Source organism: Amphiura filiformis, chromosome 8 (genome assembly GCF_039555335.1).
Source record: "Amphiura filiformis chromosome 8, Afil_fr2py, whole genome shotgun sequence".
NCBI lineage: Eukaryota > Metazoa > Echinodermata > Ophiuroidea > Amphilepidida > Amphiuridae > Amphiura > Amphiura filiformis.
The window spans coordinates 68,024,382-68,030,204 of record NC_092635.1 but is presented as its reverse complement, the minus strand read 5'-3'; the positions used below and the strand labels follow the sequence as shown (position 1 = coordinate 68,030,204).

General features: G+C 37.8%; 1 non-coding gene across 1 annotated transcript; it reads left to right on the top strand.

Annotated features, from left to right (window-relative positions):
* The first annotated feature begins 2,842 nt into the window (after positions 1 to 2,842).
* Trnam-cau (transfer RNA methionine (anticodon CAU)) lies at positions 2,843 to 2,915 on the top strand. The gene has a single exon. It is a non-coding gene; the product is annotated as a tRNA-Met (tRNA).
* Positions 2,916 to 5,823: the final 2,908 nt, after the last annotated feature.

Here is a 5,823-nt window from a genome sequence, read left to right as displayed (position 1 = left end):
CTAATTGGTGTATTCTATTGCTAAAAATGGTCTGAAAGACAGGTAAAATTTTATGCAAATGGTTAAGAATGATTACATAAAATAACAAGAAACGTATGATAGGTTATGCAAACCATTCAATATGTTACGAAAAGACAGTGACATATTATAAGCAGAGAGTTGATATTCTTGAGAGGGCACTCTATTCACGTGGTTTCTTTTCCAACGCTAAAAGATCACGAATTTTGGTGGTTTGCAAATAAAAAGTGTCCGCACTATCGATTGATTACGTAACTGTTATGAATAATTTATTAGGTTTTTCAATGCAATCGCCTCGACCCATTAATACATATTATCTGTATTATCAAAGTAGCCTACTTGGAATAGCAATCCGGTGAGTTCACTGAACTACGCCCTAATACTGATGGCGTTTTAATGGCGCTAATCCTCTCCATACACAGATGAACACATACAATAGATGAAGGTCAACACGTATGACCTCCTATGTGACATGTTATATGTGATGTACAAAAACCTGAATATCATAAAGATCAGTATTCGTTTGTGCATATGAACTGCACATTTGTGACGTGTCATGTCAAAAGGAGACACTTTTGGGCAGGTTATGAATTTTGAGGTTTTTACATATCTTAAATATAGAGATATTTTGCTCCACGACGCCGTTTTCCCCAATGAAATCGGACATTCCTAAGCGAAGATATTGAGTTCGGAAGTTATGGTATTATAAAATTGGAAATTGAGATATCGGCCTTTAAAAATATTATTGACAATGTTGAGAGTAGGAATTAACTTGAAAAATGTCTCACAAAATACAAGATGCCAGTTATATTCCGGTCTGAAACTATCAGACAATATTTTTAACATTAATAACATCACAAATTCGCAACAAACCCAAATTGTGAAAAAATCACCCACTGGCAGATTTTTGGCTATTTCTCCATTTACGATCCTGCCCAAAAGTGTCTCCTTTTGACATGACACGTCACATTTACGTTGCTAGATATTACTCATTATATAGGCCTATAATGACAAATATTGGTATTATGACAATACGGTATATAGGCCTACATTGTATATAAAACGACTAATAGATCCTACTATCATGGCGTCAGGTCAATGTTCATCATACCCCGTATGTTTCTTAAAGTTCATTCATATTTGAGACAAATTGCTGTGCCAATTTTATTGGTGCACAAGTAGATCCGGGTTTTTTTAAATTTTTATTTCCTTTTAATGAAAGAATTAAGGTTTTCCACTGCACGGTGGCCACAAGGGTGATACTAATTTTAATGCTATATTTTCAAAACGAATACGTGCTCCCGGTTGGCTCTATAGCGATTTCACAGAAAAGGTATTTCTAGTGCAATGCAGCGTCGGACTCTAGCTGAGAGCGTAGCCTAAGTCATTCCGGACTCCAAAAGGGCTCTCCATACACAAATGAACAAACACAAAGGAGGGTAGTCTCCTCCGTGACCGGCTTGATTTCGATGGAGCGGAACCAAATTGGCTGCGGAGGAGACGGGTCATTTTTCCATGCAAATTTTTCAGTGTCAGCCGCCTGTTATAAGCATACATTACACAACTCACGGGACGCCATCATGACAATTTGGGATCACTGAAGCGTGTCAATTCATAATCTACGTGCATATATTACATATTGAGCCCACACTACCATTAATGCGCACTAAATACGCTATAATTATTTGTTTTGTTACTAAAAAAACAAATATTTGAATGCTATTTGAGAGATAGGCCCTACGTGGCGGCCATTTTGAATATCTCGGATTGCCCAAGGGTGACAATTTCACACCCCTTAGAATCTTATCCTACACCACTCAAAGATCATTTAACTTTAACTGCCCAGAACAGTATTTGGTATGATACCTTTTGTCAATAAAACACCATTTGAATGCTATTTCAGAGATACGTGGCGGCCATCTTGAATATCTTGGATTGCCCAAGGGTGATAATTTCACCCCCTTATAATCTTATTCTACACCACTAAAAGATCATTTATCAGCAAAAAACTAACTTTAACTGCCCAAAACACTATAATTATTTGGTATGATACCATTTGTCACTAAAACACCATTTGAATGCTATTTCAGAGTTACGAATCGGCCATTTTGAATATCTCAGATTGCCCAAGGGTGACAATTTTACACCCCTAGAATCTTATTCTACACCACTCAAAGATCATTTATCAGCAAAAAAATAAACTTTAACTCCCCAGAACAGTATTTGGTATGATACCTTTTGTCAATAAAACACCATTTGAATGCTATTTCAGAGATACGTGGCGGCCATCTTGAACATCTTGGATTGCCCAAGTGTGATAATTTCACACCCCTTAGAATCTTATTCTACACCACTCAAAGATGATTTATCAGCAAAAAACAAACTTTAACTGCCCAAAACACTATAATTATTTGGTATTATACCTTTTGTCACTAAAACACCATTTGAATGTTATTTCAGAGATACGTGGCGGCCATCTTGAATATCTCGGATTGCCCAAGGGTGACGATTTTACATCCCACGGAATATTTTTCTACACCACTCAAAGATCAATAACCAGCAAAAAAACAAACTTTAACTGGCAAAACCATCTAACCCCCAAAATATGGTGTTTGCAGCCGGACTAATATCTTCTTCTTCAATATCAATATCAGCTGAGCCTTGTAGCTTCTTCAGCAGTAGGGCCTACCAATATCAGCTGTAGATAAATACGTGTTGTGGGAAGCTTTTTTCACTAAAATCCGCATTCGATTTCAAAATGAAATTTGAAATAAACAAAAATTATATTGTATTAATAACACATTTTCCGTACCGAAACTCATGGGCCTCGTTGGCGCAGTCGGCAGCGCGTCAGTCTCATAATCTGAAGGTCGTGAGTTCGAGCCTCACACGGGGCACGAAAGTTTTTTCTTCTCTACGTCAGTAACCTTTTTCTTTCTCTTTTTAATTATAGATTTTTTTTATTCTATAAATCAGAAAACTTTAGGAATATAATTTTTTTTCTCATCCCTATTTCATTCATTTCGTTTCTGTTTTACTTACAATCATGATTCATGAAACTTCAGTGGAGTAGGCTAAGGTGGGCGACAGGGCGAGTCACAAAAATATGGGGGGGGTCTGGGGTAGCCTGAGAACTGGGGAAAACCGCCCCCCACATAACATTTTCTGGAATAAAATGGGGATGGCAAAGGGTAAATTATCCTTAAAATTGAACTATTGGGACTAAACATTAACAAATGGTGACGGACATTTTGCTTTGGCTCCTCACACTAAAATGGCTACGCTACTCGACAAGGGGATTCAATAATAGGATTCAAACTACAAGATTACAAGTCAATAAAACACGCATCCCATAATCCGATATATATTATAATAATCACTGATTTTATTTATTAAAATAAATTATATACAATTATTTCGTTGTACGAAACCTTATTCAATATCAAATTTGTCATTGACCCGGCGACTATTTGAAGATATTAATTTGTTCTTTATTTTTGCAATATAAAAATATATAAATTTACATACAAATAGAATACATGTATAAAATATATGCACTTGATATTGTGATCTTTGGTGAAATAGTAGCTTTGTGTGCATATAATCGAATCTTCAATATGAAAGATATCAACATTATTTTCTAAACATTTTATATTTTTGAGCGATCATTACTCGTTGATGGTCGATAAACGTCCCAATAAATCGGACTTAGTCACCGGTCAGTTCTACAGCATAGATATCCATGGCTAACGATGGTTAACTGTGGAAACATGTTAAAGGACATCAAGAAAATTTTCTAAGTTATTTATTTTGAGCTCTTTCGAGACGAGTAATGGATATATTCTGTAGATTTAGGTTTTGTCTGTGACTGCTAATGTGAGGCCGTCGTAGGTCGTACGGGGCTCAAACTCGGTGGGTGGGTGTAGTTCTGTCCTGGCAAGAAGAAGTTTATGTTCGTCCCCGGGGCCCCCTCCAAGGGGTCATTTGAGGTCAAATGACTAAAAACTGCCATATGGGCATGAAACTAGGTCCTACGGGACTCAAACTCGGTGGGTGGGTGTAGTTCTGTCCTGGCAAGAAGATGTTCATGTTCGTTAAGTCATCCGACCCCAGGGCCCCCTCCAGGGGTCATTTGAGGTAAAATGACTAAAACTGTCATATGGGCATGAAACTAGGTCGTACGGGGCTCAAACTCGGTGGGTGGGTGTAGTTCTGTCCTGTCAAGAAGATGTTTATGTTCGTTTTAAAGTCATCTGACACCGGGGTCCGCTCCCAGGGGTCATCTGAGGTCAAATTACTAAAAAGTGTCGTATGGGCATGAAACTTGGTAGGTACAGTCAACATTTAAAACAACATTTTTTGGAGGTCATTTTGGGGTCATCCAAGGTCACCACGGGTCATCTGAGGTCAAATTAGTAAAAACTCATATATGGGCATGAAACTTGGTGGGTACAGTCAACATTTAGAGTTATAAGTTTAGATAATTTTGGGGTCATCCAAGGTCACCCAGGGGTCATCTGAGGTCAAATTACTAAAACTGTCGTATGGGCATGAAACTTGGTGGGTACAGTCAACATTTAGAGCCACATTTTGGAAGGTCATTTTGGGGTCGCCAGGGTCATCTGAGGTCAAATTTGTAAAACTGTCATATGGACATGTCACCATCAGCCTGGTAATCGCGCCCAGCCGAGAACCGCCAAATATGGTAACCGCCTATTCTATTTTAAAACTGATGCATCAATGACTATGTTCATCATGTCATTATTGTATCATTCTCACATACATTAGGAAATGAATTTGGAGAATAGAGGCCTTGCATGTGACATATCATCCCGTAAATATGGCGGACTACTCAAATGCATTCAACAAAAGCATGATTGCAATCAAATAGGTTGATGACAACATTTGATTGAATGGACTGCACTCCGCCATAACTACGGTGAAGGACACCGGCTCAAATCCTTTGTTTGGAACCAATCGATAATGTCATGCAGGGCCTCTATATTTTCTGTTAATAAAATACTATGCTGACCTCACACTCCAGTAATTTCAGATCATTGAGCTCAGTAATAGAGTGTATGCAATAAACCCAAGCGGAACGAGAGTTGCTAAGTAACCGCTACCCGAACCATAAACACATGCATGATCAGACAACAAGTGTTCAATTTCCCCATAGCTTCCCACGTTGTACACATGTCAGTCGAATTTGGCGGTGTTGGTTTGTTTGTCCTCCAAGTTATAGCATTGTTCACTTTGTGTTGAACATTGTACGTGGGCCTCACTGTAATAACTCAAAGATAACTGTGATCATCATTTCAAGAGGTCACTCTCCCCATTAAGCTAAACAACCTATGTGGAGGAATTTTATGCATGAGCAATCACATCAATGACGTAGTAATGAATACCCTCTATACATCAAAGAATGTCTTCCAATTCATGAAAACAAATAGATAATCTGCATATCGGATTAAAAGCTTGAGGCATTTCAATTGCAAGGCCCATTACTGATAGTGCACACATTATCATGTTGTGGATGGTGAATCAAGCTGCAGTGCCTACCCATTCCCAAATAAATGCAGTGACCAACCGGTGTTCACTCATGATTGACGTACTGATCATTATGTATGATTTAAACTCATAGGTTTTGGCAATTTGGGAGGGGTGGGTTCAAAATGACCCCATAGGATTATACGGGGTAAAAATTTCAAATTGCTCAAATACCCCTTTCAAATATATCAAATTATTTAAATAAATGAATGAATGTATGAATGAATGAATGAATGAATAAATAAATAAATAAATAAA